The sequence below is a fragment of the Triticum urartu genome, chromosome 3, assembly GCF_003073215.2.
Source record: "Triticum urartu cultivar G1812 chromosome 3, Tu2.1, whole genome shotgun sequence".
In the NCBI taxonomy this organism is placed as follows: Eukaryota; Viridiplantae; Streptophyta; class Magnoliopsida; order Poales; family Poaceae; genus Triticum; species Triticum urartu.
The window spans coordinates 5690856-5713178 of record NC_053024.1 but is presented as its reverse complement, the minus strand read 5'-3'; the positions used below and the strand labels follow the sequence as shown (position 1 = coordinate 5713178).

Genomic DNA, 22323 nt, shown 5'->3' with positions numbered 1-22323 from the left:
ATCAGATTATCTATGAATATTATTTGAATCTTCTCTGAATTCTTACATGCATGATTTGATATCTTTGTATTTCTCTTCGAATTATCGGTTTGGTTTGGCCAACTAGATTGGTATTTCTTGCAACGGGAGAGGTGCTTAGTTTTGGGTTCAATCTTGCGTGATTTCACCCAGTGACAAAGTAGGGGTAGAGAGACACGTATTGTATTGTTGCCATCAATGATAAAAAGATGGGGTTTTCATCATATTGCTTGAGTTTATCCCTGTACATCATGTCATCTTACTTAAGGCGTTGCTCCGTTTTTTATGAACTTAATACTCTGGATGCATGCTGGATAGCGGTCGATGTGTAGAGTAATAGTAGTAGATGCAGGCAGAAGTTGGTCTACTTGACACGAACATGATGCCTATATGCACAATCATTGCCTTGGATATCGTCATAACTTTGCACTTTTCTATCAATTGCTTGACAGTAATTGGTTCACCCATCGTATTATTTGCCTTCAAGAGAGAAGCCTCCAGTGAAACCTATGGCCCCCAGGTCTATTTTCTGTCATATATTTTCAGATCTATAAATAAAAAATACCAAAAATATCTTGCTACAATTTATTTATTTTTATTTCTTTTGACATTTTAGCAATCTTTTATACCTATCTCTATCAGATCTTACCTTTGCAATTTACCGTGAAGGAATTGACAACCCATTTATCGCGTTGGGTGTAAGTGTTTGATTATTTGTGCAGGTGCATAGATTGGAGACTTGCTTGTACCTCCTACCGGATTGATAGTATCTCACCTCGGGTATTCATGGGTCACTTTTACCTGTGCAAAAGGAGATAATGATGATACTATAATAGAGTCATTAAAACCGGCAGATCTCGGCGGGACAACTAGTTTGGTACCCCTTAGTCCAGAATACTGTCAGCAAAAGGCTCAGTAGGAAGCCAAGCAGCAAAAGGCTGCGGTGTAACCCTAACCAAATTACAGGAGATACTATTAGTATCCTAATAGCCTGCATGTAGATCAAAAGTGACATCAGCCGTGGCGATCCTGCTGATGGTGTCCTAGACTAAGGGATCTTATAAGATGGGTGAGCTTATGGACCACCAATCTCATAAGGAAGGACTCCGGAAATCTCGATTCCTGGCATGGTGAAGATGGACTCTACCGGAGACTTAGCGTGTACACCAAGGATTGCTTCGGCTATTGGCATGCGTTTCTCTAGCAAGCAACCGACCATGTGTAACCTTAGGTACCCCAGTGCCTATATAAGATGAGGGGTTTAGTCCGTAGAGATACATTCATTATTCACCTTAGGGTTAGGACATAATATATGATCTTGAGGTAGATGAAGCCTGTACTTGATACATCGTCATCAATACAACCAGAGCAGGACATAGGGTTTTAGCTCTTCTAGAGGGCCCGAACCTGGGTAAATATTGTCTCCTGTTACCCATCGACCCAAGATCCACAGCTCGGGCCCCATACCCGAGATCTACCTGTTCTAGTACCGACAGTAAAGTATCACGAAGCAAAGGAAATGGTATTCGGGAACAAAAGCTTCGCTCAGGAATTTCGTATATATGTGAGAGTTAACAAGCATGTCAGGACCCCACTAGTAACTATTGACCCGAAAGTGTTCTAGGTCATGTCCACTTATTTCCGAACCTGTAGGATAGCACACTTAGCGACTAGTAATATTTATGAGAACTAGAAAATCGGATAATGAGCACGGAAAGTGTTTCAAATAGTTCCAGGAGTGTTTCGGATGTTCTCAGAAGAGTTTCAGGAATTCCAGAAATGTATGATATGTGTCCGGAAAAGTTTTATTCTATGGAAAGTTTCGGAAGATTCTGAAAAGCTCGTTGAAAGTTCAAGAAATTTCAAGAGAATTATATTTGGGTGAAAAACCCCTCGGCTAGGGACTTCCTCCCTAGTTCGTCCTTATGGGCTAGTCCGTAATACTCTCTAATAACCATAAGCCAGCTGGTGGTTGCATTAGGAAAAAGGAAATCTTTCGAGTGTGAAAACAAGTGCAGAACTGCCAGCCGACTTACGGTGATCCGAGAGTACCATAACCTGCTTTCTGAGTTCATGCAAAAGCGGAATCCGTGACTAAGACAAATTAGACATGTCGATCCTATATTGAATTCAGAACGAGCTAGTGGGCATCACATCGCTGAGCAGCACCCTGCACACGGTTTCCGCGAGGAGCACCTGCAAATAATCAGGATTCGGTAAACTGGAAGTACGTGTGCATGCATATGGGAAGCAAGGCGTAGCCGGAACCACTCTCGTACCTTGGGCCGCCGCTGAGCTTGCCAAGGAACAGCATACCAAGGAAGAAGAGTGCGCCATGATCGATCCTGTCCAGAGCTGCTCAATCAATGAGTATATATGGCTGTGCTCTTCGATTGTGGGTTGCTTTTTTTTATAGGGGGTGGTTAGGACCAGATTGGTAGGCAGATTCTGTTTTGGTTCTAGCAATGTTCAAAGTCGTCCCGGTCAATTGGGTTGCAAATACATACTTCACAAATGGTCCCTTTATTTTGTTGTTGGGCTGGAATTGTTTTTTCAGCCTACACATCGCAATATTTTTAAATGAAATTCCACATGTTCATGGGAACACACATGAGTTCCATGGATTTTTTTCAGATTTTTCTGAAACTTTCAAATATGCTTTTTAATTTTTTTGGAGCTCGGGGACCAAAAATCTGCACTCGGCTCCATATTCCATATGGCTTCCTACTATATGGATTTTGGAGCACTAAATAGACAGTTTATTCATGCAATACACTGATTAATTAGAGTTCACAATTATAATATATAAAAGCAGTACAACCATCCTCATATTTATTTATTGTCATACACCATCTTCGTAATCATTTCCAGACACCATTGACAAAAAGTGTAGGCAATAGTCAATGGTAAACTTTCCAAGACTCTCGCGGAACACTTGCATGTGTCATATATACACATATCAATCTAGAATAGCCTGCTGCAGGGTCTTGCGGTGCGGTGAGGGCTGCCGTCGCCGGAGATGTGGTGTCTGGGCGCCCGTTATTGCATCTACCAACACAGCCATGCGGGTTCGCACCCTGCGGTGACGGAGGACCAAAACTCGGACGGCTTCCATCCAGATGAACTGTGTATATGTGCACCATAAATTTATATACGACTATACAAGTGCTAAAGCTTGGATGAACCCGGGCCTAGAATATAAGAGCTAGTGCACGAAACATGCATTAACCTGATTAACTACTAAGTACTAACCTTGTGTGGCCGTTGAGCATGGCAGGGAGCAGCATATAAATATGATAACAAGGATTGCCAAGGAACGTGCCATGGCAGGAGATGAAGAGTGCCACAGACTTGTGCAAGCGGCCAGTTTGCCTTCCGTTAGGAGCATAACCTCAGTAGTTTATATATACATGCGCAGAGAAGGTTGTAAGTTCACTTGCTTGCTTAGCTCCTGCGCGGAAGGTTCCTTTTGATGGAGAGCTACGACGACTCCCATGGTCAAAGTCATCGACCCTCGGTCAGCATTTGGACAAAAATTTCTTCCTGACGATAGTAACTGCCGGAGACTAGCTCCAGCTGTGCGTTCGAGTCCACGATACCATGGAAGGAGGCGACACACAACACGCTGACCACTGATGGCCGGAGCATGGGCGTGCCACCACCTGGCTGCGAGCATTGTCGTACCGCCCCTCCTCCGTCCCCATCTAGGAGCACCAACGACACATATGAAAGAACGCCACGCCACGCCACCGTCACACAAGCTGTTCCGGTGCAGCAGAACCCCGTTGTGGCCGGATCCACGCATGGGATTTGGCTGATGGAGACAATCGGACCACAGTGATGAGAGGGAAAATATTGGGAGGCCTCTGTGGTACTGAGATGAACAGTCGAGTAGCCGACCGATTCAACTTTTTTTTTTGAAATGGACCGATTCACCTTTGGGGATGACAGCGCCAAACGATTAAAATTGGGTGTCTGATTATACGTAAGCGTTAACTGTCTTGGCTATCTGCCATATGCCCCCGTGTCTTCTAGGTCGCATCTCTATCCCCTCGCCTCTCTTTTTCATCAACCAAAGAGAACAGGTGCTCCAAAAAAGAACACCAAAGCCCACAGCTGCAAGCACGCCGTCAGTCACCACCGCCGACGTATGCTGCAAGCACACTATTGTAGTCTGGCCACCAGGTATTGCAAGTAGCCACACCGCAACTGCTGCTACAAGCATCTGCAACATCTCTCACATAGGGATGACACATTAATCTTGTTAAGCAAAGACATAAATAAATAGATGTAAAAAACAACTAAAACTAATGAAAACCAAATGTAAGGGTGTTATCGGTTTACATTCTAGAAACAATAAAACATACAAAGTATGTGAAACGCTTTTGGACTGGACTTACTGGGATGCCATATATATTTCACAAAAAATTGAATCACACCTGAATTTATAAGATTACAACGAGGCAATGTCATATTTTTGTTAGTACAACTATTACAGCCTCAATTAACTAGCAACATCATTGATCATACGTAACATATAACACACAATAGATATAGGAGCAAAAGTGTTTCATGCGTAATTAACGGATGTTCTTAACAAGATGCTGCAGTGTCTTGCGGTTTGGTGTCAGTGCCGACATCTCCGGCACTGGCGGCACATGGAATAGGGATTGAATAACATGGCGTGCTCACCGGCACCCGCACGGGGGGCAGTAAGGAGTAGAGACTGAAGGAATTGGAGTCACCAGCGGGTTCCCGGGCACCAGAATGGGCGGCGGTGGAATGGGCACTGAAGGAGTTGGAGTCACCGGGTTCCCATAAATGGGTGGCGGTGACGGTGGCGGCGGCGCATGAATAGGGGTTGAAGGACATGCCCGAGGAATCCTAGGAACAGGGAATCCAGGACCTGGAGTGTCCACTGTTGGCCCGTGCACCGGCGACGGAGGAGTCCCTGGTTCTCGGCCTCCGTCAAGAGCAACTGCATCCATGCATGAAGAGTGAATCAGCATCCCTGACATATACGTATAAAGAAGATGCATCGCTGCTGCCGGTGATCCAGATGCGATTTACTAATTACCTCGGTCAGCCGCCAGGCATGACAGGGAGCAACATACGAGAGCAAGGATCGCAGCCCTTCGTACCAAGGAAAAAAGGAGAAGCAGAACGCGCCACGGTTCTTCTCTTTTTGTGCAAGCATGCCTTGTTTCATATATAGGGAACGGTGGCTCTACGGCAGGGTACCTACGCGCACTCTTACTAGTGCAGTGAGGATTGCTTACTATAGTACATTCTTGCTCTTGGAGATTCGTGTAGACGCGTAAGGGTCAAAGTCTGCCATTGGGTCAGCAGTCTTGACTCGTGACAGCAACAGGTAATGAGGGAAAATATGGTCCTCTTTTGTTTTGTATGGACCAGCGAAGTCAACATTATCGGCTATCCCAATCATGCATCTCGTCGGCACAAACATACATGTTTCTCTGGTCGACATTTCTCTCCCAAATTATTTCGGTTTTGCTAAAACCCAGCTAGCTGAGAAATAGATTGATCTCATTCACCGGAAATGCAATTCTAGCAGAACGGGTTCCTACCGGGTACCGCAGAGACGTCGGATGGCGTTGCGATTTGCGCTTACAAGCCCACCTGTGTACCGTAGTCAACGTTTGAAGTAGTGGGTGGTTGTTTTTTATATTGTGTGTATTCGAACAAAATGAATACGGTGGATCCCACCGGGCCTAGGAGCCATATCTGCCTTGTGGTCTCTTCCCACAATCCGCTACAGTTGCTTTCTTGGGCCCTGTAGCACCCCTCCCCCGCCAGAGTATTGCTCGCCATGGACCCGTCCGTGAGACCGATGCCACCAGCGGCGGCGGCAGGGGACTCCCCAGCCAGGGTGGGAGCTGGCCACTATGGCCCTATGCACGACGCGGGAGGAAGCGAAGCGGTTCCTCTGCAAGTTCTAGAAAGCGGCCGAGCAGGGCCGCCGCGCCCCCGCACCCTTCGAGAGACCAGTCCAATGACGACGATGAAAACAAGCATGGTGACAGAGGTGCCGCCGGCCACACGTACGAGGCCAGCATCCGCTACAATCTAGTTTACCTTTTTTTTCCAGGTTTTATTAGTTCAGTGGACCTAATATTGTTTGGTCTATGTAAATTATATCTAAACATAAATCAATTCCATGAAATTTGTATGAATTTTGTCTAAATTTGTTTGTCCAGTTGCCGGAGGTTTATGATGAGCGTTGGATGACTGGCTCCGGTATCATTGTCGTCAGACAATACTATATCCATTTTAGGAATCTGCGTTGGTGATGTGCTTACTCGAGTGAATGTATGCGGTCCGTATGCCATGCTCACGCATATATAACTTCAATTATTTTAGAATCAAGGAGGAGTACAACTAAATGTGTTCTTTTGTGAGGAAACCTCTGATCTATTCATCAAGTTGTAAGGTAGTACAAAAAAACAGAAGAAGTAAAAAAATTACGTCCAGGCCTTATTAATAACATCAGGCGCACGCATTGATACACCAAGACATAACACGTCGACATCATCTTCAATTCAGAGCTAGCCACCAGCAACCTGTAGTGTCTTCCGGTGAGGTGGGGACGCCCTCATCTTTTTCGGTGATGACGGCGGCGGTGGAGTGAGGGGTGCCTGCCCTGACCGCCTTGGCGATGGGAACTGTGGCGACGGAGGACGACCTGGCTCACGGCTTCCGCCCTGAGCAACTACACATGTCACCATTAGCCACCATTTCGAAAGTGTGCACAGAATCAATTCCGTTGAATTAAAGATGCAACACATGTATGAGTAGCATGTCTCGGAGTGTACCTTGTGCCGCCGTGGAGCATGCCAACGCAGAGCATATGAGAGCGAGGATGGCGATGCTGCGGGCGAGGGAAGAAGAAGAAGATGGCGCCATGAGCTATACTACCTTCTTGTTCGGCGTCACTTTTATAGTCATCCTAGCAGCAGACAATTGTTGCTAGGCAAGTTCCCTTATTGTTCTAAGCATGTACGCTGGAGTACAACAGTCAAAGTCATCCCACGATATTGTGTGGCTTTGATTACTCCAGCTGGTAGTCGACGCCCTACGTGTCTCCGCGTTCCACATGCATATTGCATGTTCATGTTTTCTGATTTGCTATCCCATGCGGCCGGTCAAAGTCTTCTGATTTTGTTTTCCAAGTGCGTTGCCATCAAATTTAGCGAATCTCTATGTAAACCATCACACACGCACACACATTAGATGATTCGAAACTGCCAAGTCGTTTACAGCCCGTCTTACAATTGGCGGTCCTCAAATTTATGAGTTTCCATCTCTGCTGGATCGGATGTGCATCCAGCCAAATCGTTAAAATAAAGTACTTTGAGTATGAACACAACCGCCTTCTGGTGATTCGAGAGCACAAAAGCTGACTTGCTCCGGTCTTTTGAACGAAAGAGATAGATGCTTGCTGCAGTCTAATACAGTCATGTCACACGAAGAAGGTGCGTAGGAAATTCTAGTAATGTATCATTAGTTGTCACCTCCGCAGAACCAGCAATGCTACACCTATGGAGGGTGTTACATAAATTTTACGTGGTTAGACAGTTGGCAGATTGTGATTAGGATTAGGAGGAAGGAGGGGCCCACTCCCTCTGACAATCAGGAGGGGGGAGAGGGTTAGGATCCTCTGCAGTACTGTACAGTACTGTAAGGTCATTGCCGTCTAGACCCGGCCCTACATGTCATCCGGACTACAGCACCGTATAATACATCACAGTATCTTAACCTGGGAGGAAAACACAGGCCGTTGACAAGTGCGCCATGGCACGACAGTAATGCTCGGGGACTTCCTTTGGTGAGAAATTAAGTCACTCATAACAGAATCCCATAGGCCTGGTTAAGAATATTGCTGAAAATTTGCGCAAACCCTCGAAAGACTTAGCCGTCAAAGAAATAATGAAATGTTCATCGTAAACTTTTTTTTCAGAACTGGAATTTGGAACAATACATATATATGTCTACAACTTCCAATTTCCTACTTTAGCGCATTACAGTTTCAATCGAAAGTTCTCCGAGTTCCATTTTAGCATACTAATTTTGAATCGGAAGACGTCCATATTTCCGTTGCTTGTTGCCTAGGTAAATTTGAAGTGTGGTTGCGCTGAACTCTACTGGAATCAAAGAATTTGCCATCAGCTAGTTCTTTGTCGTCTACTAGCTGACGACACATAATGTCTTTGTCGTCTGCTTACCAAAAACAGACGACAAAGAACGGGCTGATGGCAAAGATACTATTTGCCATTAACCAGTTCTTTGATGTCTGCTAACTGACGGCAAAGTGCCCAAAAACAAACGGCAAAGAGGTGGGTGAAGGCCACTAGAGGCCAGCGTCGGGCAGTACGCTGTAATGGCCCACCCCACCTCTTTGCCATCTGCTAGCTGACGGCAAAGATTCTTTGTCGTCAGCTAGCAGATGGCAAAGAAGTCACTACCTAACGGCCCACCCCCACACCTCCTCTCTCTTCTCTCTCTCTGCCTCTCTCTCCTCCCCCGACCCCCATCACACCCGCCGGCCGCCACCCTTGATGATGTACTTTTTCTTGCTTTTTTATTTATTTAATTGGTACTGTTAGTAGATTTTAGGTTAGTGCTAGGGCTGCTAGTAGATTTTAGGGATGTTAGTAGATTTTAGGTTAGTCATATTTTAGGTTAGTAGATTTTATGATGAAAAAAAGAATAAGAAAAGAAGAAAAAGTACAAGAAGAGGAAGAAGGAAAAGAAGGAAGAAGAAAAAGAAGGAGAGGAAAAAGGAAAATAAGGAAGAAGAAGAAGAAGAAGAAGAAGAAGAAGAAGAAGAAGAAGAGGGGGAGGAGGAGAATAGAAGAAGAAGAAGAAGAAGAAGAAGAAGAAGAAGAAGAAGAAGAAGAAGAAGAAGAAGAAGAAGAAGAAGAAGAAGAGGAAAAATGAAAAGAAGGAAGAAGGAGGAGGAGGAGGAGGAGGAGAAGAAGAAGAAGAAGAAGAAGGAATAAAATAGAAGAAAAAAAAATAGAATATTACTTATATGTGCAATTATATTTTACCAGGATTGAATATTTGTGTTGGTCGGGTGGATTTAAAAGTGCAGTTGTTTCGTCGCTGCGAGGGTCTGGTGTTCGACGACCTCCCCGTGCGTACGACGAGCTCCACCCCTGTGTTCGTGGGTGAGCACAAATGGCATCTCCTCCTCCCCCCTTCATTTGCTCAGTTCCGGTGTTTGTGCCAATGAAACTTGCTAGCTATAGGTAGATTAAATCATCATTATGCGTGACCAGTATGCGTCTCCCGTTCGAAAGGGTTACAATTATAAATAGGCATGCATTTGCATATTTATAACCGTGATTCTTTCGAATTGTCCAACGTTATCCATGGACAGCCCGAGTATGTGTAGATTGGGTTCATTTCCCCATATGTTCTGGTCCAGATTCGATGCATAATTTTGTCAGTGCCTCCCTGTTGTTCTTCGGGTACACATCCTCTCTGTTTATTGCCGAGACGTGTATCAGGAGAATGGCGGGGAGGTGTTGCCGAAATTTTGCGTCGGATCCGGAGCAGAGCAGGGGAAAACGAACGCAATATACACATACCCGGGTGGGATTAGGACCTATCTTTACCTATTGATACGTCTCCAACGTATCTATAACTTTTGATTGTTCCATGCTGTTATATTATCAATCTTGGATGTTTTATAATCATTTTTTGGTAGTAAGATATTGACATAGTGCCAAGTGCCAGTTGTTGTCTTTTGCATGTTTTTTACATTGCAGAAAATCAATACCAAACGAAGTCCAAATGCCACGAAACTTTACGGAGATTTTTTATGAACCAGAAGACACCTAATGGGCCCTGGCTGCGCCTGGGGGGGGGGTGCTCCGAGTAGAGCACAACACACCAGGGTGGGCCAGGAGGCCCAGGCGTGCCCTGGTGGGTCGTGCCCACCTCGGGTGCCCTCCGGACCGCCTCTTTGCTCTATAAATACCCCAGTATTCCCAAAAACCTAGGGGAGTCGACGAAATATTGATCCAACCATCGCAGAGTCTAGAACCACCAGATCCAATCTAGACACCATCTCGGATGGGGTTCACCACCTCCATTGGTGCCTCTCCGATGATGCGTGAGTAGTTCTTTGTGGACCTTTGGGTCCGTAGTTAGTAGCTAGATGGTTTCCTATCTCTCGCTGAATTCTCAATACAATGGTCTCTTGGAGATCCATATGATGTAACTCTTTTTGCGGTGTGTTTGTTGGGATTGGATGAACTTTGAGTTTATAATCAGTTATATATTTTATATCCATGAAAGTATTTGAATTTCTTTGATCTCTTTTATGCACGATCTCTTATAGCCTCATATTTCTTCTCCGATATTTAGGTTTTGTTTGGCCAACATGATTTATTTATCTTGCAATGGGAAGAGGTGCTTTGTAGTGAGTTCGATCTTACGGTGCTTGATGCCAGTGACAGAAGGGGGACCAACACGTATGTATCGTTGCTACTAAGGATAAAACGATGGGATCTATCTCTACATAGATAGATCTTGTCTACATCATGTCATCGTTTTTATTGCATTACTCCGTTTCTCCATGAACTTAATACACTAGATGCATGTTGGATAGCGGTCGATGTGTGGAGTAATAGTAGTAGATGCAGGTAGGAGTCGGTCTACTAATCTTGGACGTGATGTCTATATAATGATCATTGCCTGGATATCGTCATTATTATTTGAAGTTCTATCAATTGCCCAACAGTAATTTGTTCACCCATCGTTTGCTATTTTTCTCGGGAGAAGCCACTAGTGAAACCTACAGCCCCCGGGTCTCTTTCTCAAATATTTGCCTTTGCGAACTATTTTTCCTTTGCATTTATTTTAAGATCTATTAAACCAAAAATACAAAAATACTTTGCTGCACTTTATTTTATTAGCCATCTATTTATTCAATCTATTACAACTTTCTCCCGTCCACGCACCAATTTCTGGTGTCATTACCCGAAAGGATTGACAACCCCTTTAACACATCGGTTGCGAGTGGTTGTTATTTGTGTGCAGGGGCTGTTTACGTTGTGTTGCTTGGTTCTCCTACTGGTTCGATAATCTTGGTCTCATCACTGAGGGAAATACCTACCGTCGATATGCTGCATCATCCCTTCCTCTTTGGGGAAATACTGACATAGTCCTAGACGACATCACCTATTAGCGTGTAGGTTCCATGGACGTTATAAAACTGACAAATATATGTAGTGATCATGCGTGGAAACATATTTAGGTTGCATGGACGACATCACCAATTTCTTGTCTATCCAGTAGCTAAGCAAGATGAGTGATCATGTGTGGACGTACACTGGTGAAACTAGTCAGAAAGACGTGAGCCGCATTTGGAAATGGCCAGAAAAAACCTGGTGCCCCTGTGTCCGGTGCGACTACTTTCAGAAGAGAAAAGAGGGTGAAACGGGTAAACACCTGCAGAAGTGGGGTTTTATGCCTAACGATATGGTGTGGACATTTCATGGTAAGTCTGCCCAATGTGCCAGAGCTGAGGTGGTTCGTCGTCGCACGGACGAGCATGGTTCCGAGATCGAAGACATGGTGAAAGACTTTGATGATGCTCAGGATTCACACGATGAGATGGAGGAATATGCAGAGGCCTTCAATGAAATGTTGGAGTCTTCAAAACATCCTCTCCACAAGCACACTGAGCTTTGTGAGATGGATGCCATCGCACAAGTAATGGCTCTGAAGGCTCAATTCAACTTGGGCAGAGAATGCTAGGACGCGATGCAGTATTTGGACGCTTTCTACCCAAAGGCCATGTATCAGCCAGATAAATTTTTCGGTGCACTTAAACTGCCTTATGAGAAGATAGATGCATGTGAGAAAGGATGTGCCTTATTTAGGCTTGAGTATGCAGAATTGAACTATTGTCTCATTTTGCAAGTCTTTTAGGTATGTTGTGGTAGACAACGGTATGGGCGAGAAGAGGCAGAGAAAAATCCTCGTTAATGTTCTTCGGTATATGACAACCGTACCATACTTCAACTTTTTTTCATGGTAGAAGAGACGGCCAGACAAATGACATGACACAAAATGGGCAAAAGAACCGAACTAGATGCAGATAGGAATCAGATGATGGTACACACATCAGATGGTTCTGCGTGGAAGCACTTTGAATCATTACATGAACAAAAAGCGGCGGATCAAAGGCATCCTCTAGTTACCATCAGCACGGATGGGTTCAATGTGTTTGGTCCGACGGCAACCCAATACAGTTGTTGGCCTGTATTTGTCAATCCACTCAATCTCCCACCCCCTTCCTTGGACAGATTATGCAAAGAAAGAACATTTTCCCGATGTTGATAATTCTCGGGCCCAACTATTCGGGGAAGAATATGAATGTGTACATGCAGCCGCTTAAGGATGAATTGCAAGAAGCTTGGGATAATGGGTTCGAGACATACGGCACTGCTAGCTTCATAATGCGTGTCTGGTACATGTACTCGATGCATGACTTGCCGGCATATGCGCTATTCGTCAGCTTGTGTGTGCATGGAACGTTCCCGTGCCCCACATGCAAGGCATCTTTTCAGTTTTGTTGGTTGCAGGCGAGTCACAAGTTTTCTTGCTTCGACTTGCATAGACAGTTCCTGGATCCTCGCCATCAGTTCAGCAAAGACAAGTAGAACTTCATCAAAGGTAGAGTTTTCAAAAACTCTGCATCACCTGTGTTGACAGACCAACAGATCCTGGATTAGTTAAACGCTCTAGAGCCAGATCCAGAGCGCCCAGGGTATTTCAAGGGGTATAACTCGAAACACGCCTGGACTCACAAGACATACTTGTGGGATCTGCCTTACTTCAAAGACCTCCTTTTCCCACATAACATCGACATGATGCACACTGAAAAAAATATTGCCGAGGCCCTTTTTGGTACATTGTTCGGCATAGAGGAGAAGTCAAAGGATAATCCTAAGGCTAGAGTCGATCAGGAGGCTCTATGTGATAGACCGTTACAAAATATGCGACAACCGAAAGGAATGCATAATTGGACGAAGCCAAAGGCCTTGAAAAGCCAGCTATGAGGAAAATTATCTTGTCGGTAGAAATACACTTGATGTTCCTTGATGGGTATACGATGAATCTAAAGAGAGAAACAAGTCTTGAAAAATTAAAAATATTTGGTCTAAAAAATTATGACTGGCACATATGACTCGAGCGGATAACATCGAGAAGGAATAAACGAATAGTCGCCATGCACGCACGGGGCTGCACGGGCAGGCGAAATGAAGCTACGGATGACTCATGACCAGTACACCAAACAAAATTACGGTTACACTGTACGTAAGTACTAATCCTTGGTTCCGTAATATAAGAATATTTTTGACACTGTATATTAGTGTCAAAACGTCATATACTATGAAACGGAGGGAGTACTACACTGAGGCTGGTTATAGTGGGGAGTAACTTAGACTAGTGTCATATGTATGACACTAGTCTAAATTATTATTTTCATAGTGCAAAGTAACATAATACTAGTGTCATATGTAGCCTCATTTAATAGCTTGTAGACTCATGTTGTCTTGGAAAGCGCTATGTTACAGTAACATATTATGTTACTACTTCTTATTAACTACTTGCCACATAAGCAAAAAATTCTTGAGGTGCGCGGGAGTAACTTAGCTAGTAACATAGCGCACTTCAATTTTTTTTTGCTTATCTGACATGTAGTTAATGAGAAGTGGTAACATAATATGTTACTGTAACATAGCGCTTCCCAATACAAAATGAGTCTACAAACTAATAAATGAAGTCCTCTATGACACTACTACTATATTACTTTGCACTATAAAAATAGTAATTTAGACTAGTGTCATATGCATGACACTAGTAACTCCTCATTATGACCAGCCTGATGCCATATTATTTAATACCCTAATTAATTAGCAACACTGCCCCCTTGTATATCATAGAAAATATGTCTGAGCGGTAGCATTTGGTGCTTTCTTAATTAAAGCACGTTCTTAACAGCCTGCTGTAGGGTCTTGCGGTGCGGCGAAAGTGCCGACACCTCCCGCTGCACCGGGGGCGGCGGCGGCCCACAAATAGGGGTTGAAGGACTTGGGGTCACCGGGTATCTGCGCACGGGCGTTGGCGGTGGCGGAGGAACATAGACTGGAGGACATGGAGTCACCGGTCTCCCTGGCACCGGAGTCGGCGGAGTTGGGACTGGAGTTGGAACTGGAGTCACCGGAGTGGGCTGGTTCCCTGGCAACGGAGTCGGCGGAGGTTTCCAGTGATTACGACGTCCGTCGAGAGCAACTGCATCTGCATGCATCCATGATAATGAACCATCCATCATTACCACTCACATGAATAACCTAGAAGATGCATCCATGATGCTGCGAGTTTAGTAAATGAATTACCTCCGGCCGCCGCCGAGCATGACAAGGAGCAGCATATGAGAGAAAGGATCGCAACTCCGTGTAGCAAGGAAGAAGGAGAACTCGCCATGATCCTCCCCCCCTTCCTGTCACAGGCTTCTGATTATTTTCTCTCAGTGCATGCACTGTTTTATAGGGATCACAGCGGTACTAGCTACTACGCTACTACACTGAGAATTGCCAGGCTACATATTTTGTCTTGGAGGCTAGTGCAGACGCGCTCTGATGGAATGGTCATGGTCCGCCCTCCTGTCAACAGGGGCACCTTGGGAAATTCAGCTTGAGAAAAAAACGAATTAGTGGCAAGCTCGATTGGAAAAATCTTCCTCTTTCGTCTTGTATAGACCAGTGGAGTCAATACTATACAGCTTGTCGGCACCACATTAAAGCAGCACAGAAACAAATTTTCTAGCTTGTCGGCACCACGGTGAAGCACCACAAAAACAAAATAATCGGATTTTCTAGCTTAGAAGAAATGTTTTCTTCCGAGAAAAAGAAAGAAATGTTGTTTTCGTCTTATATTCTCATTGTTCCTCTCCATTCAAGCCTCTCCCTATCTAGCTAGCAGCCGCTCTTTACGGGTGGAACCACCAAGGTAGGCGGGGTGGAGGGTAAGAGGTTGAGACACACGAGGGACAAGACCGGTTTGCTCGTATCATCTACCTTTTGCCACCCACATCCTTCTTCTAAAACCACGACAAATAATTTGAACGAAACCATGACGAGTAATTTGAACTAAAACCACGACAAGTAATTTGAAACGGAGGGAGTATGAGAAAACTGGACCAATGATTCCCTCGTCAAATGCACCCCTCCCCTCCCCCCATCATCCCCGTAATGAGGATCAAAGCTGGCACGACAGTGTCTTACTGCGGAGCAGCGAGGCCAAGAACCTACTTCTGGTGTTTTCACTTGCAGTGTGGGCGGGCCTTTTGCTCTCTCCGTGCATGGATCTGGCAAGTGAGAAGGCTCCATCTACTGGACATGTTCTTGGTAGCATTGGTTTCGAAAAACAAGTATACATGGTCTTATGATGAAAAGCTTGATCAAGCCTTCGACTAGGCCAGGCATGCCCTTATCGAAGGAGTTTGCTCGAAGCTTCCGCTTCGGCCATGACAACACACAAGTCAGCTCTAGGCCTCTTTTATTAGTAGATAATTTCCGGTGGCATGCAACGGGGCATAAATATTCATGTAGATTAGCCTGTGATTTATTTGCCCGTATTAATTCAGTTGCGTAAAGAAGATTTAAAATAGTTTGGTAAGTAAGGATGAGTGCCGACAAAACCCAGACATACTTTTTAAGTAAGAGACAATATTTTCTTTCAGTGAGCTCATTATATTTGACATTATTTTCTTTCAGTGAGCTCAATATATTCTTCTGCGTATCAGTCAGTGAACAAGGACGGGTGTTATCCTCCTGAGGTTGTTCCATGGATTGTGTTGCCTCAAGTACATGATCATGCATTTTTTTAACGGTTCCTCCCGCAAAAAAAGGAGTACCAATAATCTAACCCTTGATTTGAGGGAGAAATATAGACTTTCGCCTTTTGTATAATTTCCATTTGTTTGTAATATGCCTAAAGTAGTTTCCTCTAAGATCTATGATGTTCTCATCTCTAAATGTCACTGTAGGACAGCTAGTATTCTTTGTCATGCGCCCAACATCAGTTACATTAGCGACGTAATTGTTGACGTATAAATGTATTGTCTAGTCTTTTTCATCAGATTAGTCTTTTGGTTGCATTAGTTAGAGCATGCATTTCTACATGCTATCATATCCAAGAGGTATTGAATTCAAGACCCAACTGACGTAGTTAAATTACAGCCCACTTTCAGTTCAGGTTTAGTCCTGAAGGAGCAACACGTGAGAGTGAGTGTTGATGTATAAATATATAGCACCACCAACCGAAGATAATAGCGTCGCCAGCCGGCACACACTACTAGGGAAAACCTTATACACAGAATCTTAGTAGCAGCGAGGTTTAAAAACAAACGATACTGCTAATTAGCAGTAGCGGGCTCCAGAAAACCACGCTACTAATAGCCCAGTAGCAGTAGCGCTCTACGTGAAATGAGCGCTACTATTACAATTGCCATGGTGTTGCCCTCAGGCTAGATATAGTAGTAGCGCCCTTCTCCTGGACGCGCTACTGCTAAAGTACTTAGTAGCGGCGTTTTTCTTTAAAACTCGCTGCTGCTAAGTATCATCCCCTCTTGCAACTAATTAAGTTTAGTCCCATACTGCTAAACGAACAAGGTGTTTACCACCTTAAATATGTTACTTCTCAAACTATCTCGAGCACTTGGTCTTCATTGAACTGTATGTGTAGAGTTTGTGGCTGCAATATGAATCTTCACCTGTTCCTATACAGGTACGGTGAGGATTCATGTTGACTATTTAGATTCTACACAAAAAGATCAATGATGACCAATGTATATTTTTGATGTTTTTAGATGCTTAGCCTTAGCAGTAGCGTTTTTTCAGGACAAAGTGCTACTGATATTAGGCTTAGCAGTAGCGCGCTCCCTGTACACACGCTACTGCTACAGCAAAACAAAACACGTGGCCCGCCCCCCGCACGCTCATCTCTCTTAGTCGTCCCCCTCCACCCGACGCTGGCAGCTGCAGTTAGGGTTTCTCCTCCGCCACCGCGCGCCACCACCACCACTGCCGAAGCTAATGCTCCTCCCCCCTCTCGCGGCCCCTCTGCTAGCTACTCCTCCACCCTCTCGTCGCCCACTTTGTCGCTGCCCACGAGCTCTGGCCAGGCGCCTTTGGCAGACTGCCCTTGATACCCTCGCCGGCCGCTGTCGTTGCCCCCTCTCATAGGATAGTCACCGACCTTCCCCTCGTCAGCACCCCCGACCGAGGTCACCATGCCATCCCCCCTCCTCGTCAGCACCCCCCGAGGGTTGCCCTACCTAGATGCAGCGAGGGCTTACGAATTTCATATGGATAACTAGATGCTTTTGTTTTTCTGTAATAAGTTATTTTTTGCAAAATGTAGGTGCCAATTTAGTTGAAATGCTTTGGTAGGTGGTAGAAGTATTTAGTTTGCAAGTGCTAAGTTAATCCCAATTAAATTTGCCACTTGTTTTTTTAATCAGTTATCTTAGGCAATAGGGGCCAAATTAGATAAAATGTGTCTTGGTAGGTGGTACCTTGATTTGGTAGATAACTTATTACAGATCTTGGGATTATACCTTTTGTAGGGGCCAAATAGTTTTTTTTGGCGATAGGTGCCCCTGAAATTGCTTCTCACGGAAGAATCTCTTTATCTAGAGATATTCTAGAAGGTGTTAGTAAGCTAATTGAGAACTTGTTGTCTGTGAGTCTTGTTGGCTGATTTGGCATTGGCCTGCTAGCTGTTGGTTCTATTATAGAAGGTGTTAGTAAGTTAATTGAGAGCTTGTTGTTTACTTTTTGGGATCGGGTTCCACTATGAAAATATAACTGAAGAAGAACCAAAAATATAACATGCTACTGTTTTTCTTTCCTATGAAGTGGATCGTTAATCCTTTGCTCATATTGCTTTAGGGAAATGGCGCCACAACCACCACCACCACCATGTCGACTGTGCAAGTCAAGGTGCGCCAACAGCCTTGCAACTGGCAAGCTGTTCGACATCTACTTCCAGCCGAGTTTTCGTCATGCGGCGGTAAGAAATTAGATGAAATGTAATAACTATTTTATTTTTAGTGTTGGCATTACTGCATTGTCATTTTTCTTTTTTTACACAGATCGCCCCATGCAATGTGAGGTTGAAATTCAACAAGCTGACAGGAGACACGGTGACATTTGAGGCTCCTGGGGGGCCGTACACCTTGGAGGTCGAGAAAGGACGCAATATGTCGCAGATTGGAGGAGATGGATGGGCCCGTTTCCTCGCCCGCATGCGTCTTACTGGTGGTGAGTTGATCAGCTTCTTCTTCAGAGCAGAAAGACCCAAGATGGCTATCATTTATCTCAACCTGGTGGAAGATGATGAATATGACGAAGATAATGAAGATGACAAAGATGATGAAGATGATGAAGATAATGAGGAGCCACTTGATGAAGATGATGAGAACCCACTTCATGAAGCCATCGTAGCTCAAAGAATGAGGCTGAGCAAGGAGGAGGTGTGCAACCTATGAGACATAATTCCGCCACGTGATGACTTTGTCAGGGTGCCATTCGTGACCCGCCTGACAAGTACCATGGTCGATCGGCATGAAATGGTATGTTATGCTGACTGTAGCAATTTGATGATATATATATGCTTTATTGTTATACTTACAAATGCAAATTATCCGATGATATGCTTAGTGAATCCGATGATATGCTTAGTGTAGAGTCCAATGATATGCTTTGTGGAATCTAGTCGATGATATGCTTTAGTGTAGAGTCTGATCACATGCTTATTAGTGTAGAATCCAAAGATCTATTAGTAGTGTAGATAATCCATATATACTTATTTGTAGAATTCATGCTTAATTAGTACAAATGCGTAGTACTGTGTCTTTTGATAGTGTAGAAATCTATACTTAATAGGAATATATTCTCAAGAGTATGTGCGAGGCTATTTATTAATTGATATGTTTTTCTTATTCAGAAATTGTCAAAGAACCTATCTGTGAGTTGTGGTATCGAGCCTGATGAAGAAGGCTCAGCTGGACTACGCCTTACCGCAAGGGGCTCCGTCACCGCCTGTACTTACCGCATGGACACAGACGGTCGCACACACTTAAACTCGATTGGGTGGAAGAGATTCCTCGTTGGCAAGAATCTTCGTGTTGGACATGCCATCCTAATTGCTATCAGGAACACCCACCGCCCAGGCTTGAGGATGATGATCGCCGTCGATATCATCTAGCTAGAACTACATATGTGTGTGTGGCTATATCATCTAGAACTACATTTGATAATCGTCGTCGATATCATGTAGAACTACATATGATGATCGTCGTTGATATCATCTAGAACTATATATGATGATCGTCATCGATATCACTTTTGTACTGCTTGAGGATGCATATGATGATCGTTATCGAGTAATTTGGAACGGAGGTAGTACTACCTAGTACCTATAATGCTTTATGAAATTGATATCTAGTAGTACCTAGTATCTGAAAATTGCAGTTTATTGAAACTGAAACTGGGTAGGAAACTGGGTAGGAAGCGGGGGAAAATGATGAAACACATAGCAGTAGCGCAGGGCTAGGAAAGCGCTACAACTAAGTAATAGTAGCATGTTGTGGAAAAGCGCTGCTGATATAGTCAATAGTAGTAGCGGCGGTGCAAACCGCGCTACTACTAACAGTTAGCTGTAGCGCCTTATTGGTAGCGCGGCTGTCCGCGCTGCTGATAGCCTCAAAACCCGCGCTATTACTAGGGTTTTCCCTAGTAGTGACATGTGGAAGGCCAGCACATCACCGCAGCTCCACATGCCCAGCACAACGACCCTAGGGGTCGCCGCCGACACCTCTTGTCATCCCGGCATCAAATCCTTGTAGTCATGGCCGCAGATCGAGGAAGTCATCTCGGCGCTACAAGGGTGGCCCCAAGGCAAGCCGAGGAGGACACCACCCCCAACCCCGGGTCCAGCGCCAGTAGGAGAGAGAAGTCAGCGATTGGACAGACCTCTCCAGGCCGAGATCTGGCGCGGAGAGCGGACCGGGAAGGGAGCAAGACCGGTGGCAGGGAGGGCGGGCATCGTAGGAGAAGGCCACCGCCACAGACAGAGGGCGGATCGGCCGTCGGAGGGCGCAGAGGCCAGCGGACGGGTGTGACAGCAGGAGGCTGCAACCGGACGAGGTGCCCCGCCGCCACCATCCTAGGAGCCGGCACGGCTTCATCGTCCGGCTCCTCTGGTGGCGGCGAGGTGGTCGAGGGGCTGGGAAGGGGTTGCGGCGGTTGGTCGCTGGGGTACCCACGCCGTCGCCAGAGATGGCGACGTGAGGGACGCGATGTAGGACGTGCACCATACATGCCTTTGGGAAAGAAGTCCACATAACCCCCCGATATTTCACAGAAGGATTACATAACCCCCTATACTTTAAAACCGGGTAATTAACCCCCTAGAGTTTCCAATACCAGATAAAACACCCCCTAAGAGCTTTGGACGGTGGTTTTAAGACCAGCTTTGTCCAGCGGCTCATTTCACATGAGACTGCTCTTCTTCTGTTAACATCAAACTCTATTGCCAGTTTATGTCCGTCCGGAGCAACCTGATATGTGAAGCTAATTTCCTTTGGCCCATGCAACTTGGAACCTATACAAAGTAGCTCTCGTACAAAGCTAGCTTAAAATGATGTCTGCGCTGCTGCTCGTCATCGCTGCCTGCCGTCAGCTGCGTCGCACCTATGCTCGTCACCGGACGACCAGCCGCCACGGCGGTTTGGTGCCTTGTCATCTCCGCATGTGCCACTCGCCCTGCTTGGCTGCTTGGGGTTTGTCTGCGTATCCTGCCGAGGCTGCTTAATCTACAACTGACCACTCAGCTTGGAGAGTAAGCGTGCACAGGAAAAAACGCCGAACTCAGCACGTGCTATTCCGCTAACCCCGCGTCTTGATCACACAGGTAACACGGCATATGCGAACATGTCAGCATAATGCACGCTGCAGCTGTGAAACGCTTGCAATGGTGTGGGCATGGCTGCACGGTGTCGCAAACTTTGCGTTGGCCATGTGCGACCATCCAGCAAGTGAGCAATGTGACGCAGGCTGGCACTTTGAGTGCAAGAGCAGAAGCAACGTGCTCACAAAAGAACCCGTACTAGCAGTCAAATAGATGGAGGAGAGTAGAGGAACAACAAAGAGTTGTGCATTTTGCAGGCTGCGTGCTTGATGGAATACGTGTGCTTAGCAATGGTGGCATTGAGTTGTTTGAGGTGGGACCAGCAGCAGCTAGTGTGAAATGGGCCACATGCTCAAAACCACCACCCAAAGCTCTCAGGGGGTGTTTTATCTGGTTTTGAAAACTCCAGGGGTTAAATACCTGGTTTTAAAGTATAGGGGGTTATGTGATCAGTTCGTGAAACTTCAGGGGGTGATGTGGACTTCTTTCATGCCTTTGGTTCTGAACGATAACTTTCCGTAATACACTATACACATAGGGGATGGTTGGGCTCTCTTCTTGGTCTCGGAGACACGACGGCGTACATATGCTCTAGTTCATGGTCAAAGTCTGACGATGTAGGTATCCATCAACGAGGCCACCATGAAAAATGCAGCTTGGCAACAACGAAGTTGTGGCAAATGTAGTCGTCAAAATCTATCCTTTCGTCTTGTATATGTTGAGATATAATGTGTTGCATAGTCTCTTCCATCAGATTGGTCTTTTGGTGGCATTGATTAGAGCATGCATTTTTATATGGTATCAGAGCCAAGAGGTCTTAAGTCCAAGACCCGGCTGGCGCAATTATATTGCAACCCACTTTCGGTTCACGTTTAGGCCTGAGGAAGCCACACGTGAGAGGGGGTGTTGACGTATAATGTGTTGCATAGTCTCTTCCATCAGATTGGTCTTTTGATTGCATTGGTTAGAGCATGCACTTCTACAATATAGACCAATGAAGTCAAGAGTCTCCTACTCATAGTCCTGAAGCAGAGACTCCAGACTTTCGCAATGAGTATGTTGCTGTTCTCCTTGATTGTTGGTTGTTTTATAGGAGGTCGTGATCAAGAGCAGATTGGAAGTCAGATTCTCTTTTGGTTCTGGCAATGGTCAAAGTCGTTCCGGTCTAACAATTCCGAGTGGTGTGTGCGCGTGTGTGAATTTGTGATGTCTGTTTTCATAATTTCCATGGCACGTTTACTTGCATGTTCTTTTGTCTTCGCAATTTGCATGGCAAGTTTACCTTTT

General features: G+C 45.2%; 2 long non-coding RNA genes across 2 annotated transcripts; both read right to left on the bottom strand.

The window, feature by feature from the left end:
• Positions 1 to 2780: 2780 nt before the first annotated feature.
• LOC125547533 lies at positions 2781 to 5231 on the bottom strand. The gene is made up of 3 exons (XR_007300704.1): positions 5096 to 5231; positions 3271 to 4996; positions 2781 to 3142 (listed from the first exon to the last, which is right to left on the bottom strand). It is a non-coding gene; the product is annotated as an uncharacterized LOC125547533 (long non-coding RNA).
• Positions 5232 to 13253: 8022 nt separating this feature from the next.
• Positions 13254 to 14658, bottom strand: LOC125547532. The gene is made up of 2 exons (XR_007300703.1): positions 14457 to 14658; positions 13254 to 14358 (listed from the first exon to the last, which is right to left on the bottom strand). It is a non-coding gene; the product is annotated as an uncharacterized LOC125547532 (long non-coding RNA).
• Between the last annotated feature and the right edge of the window lie 7665 nt (positions 14659 to 22323).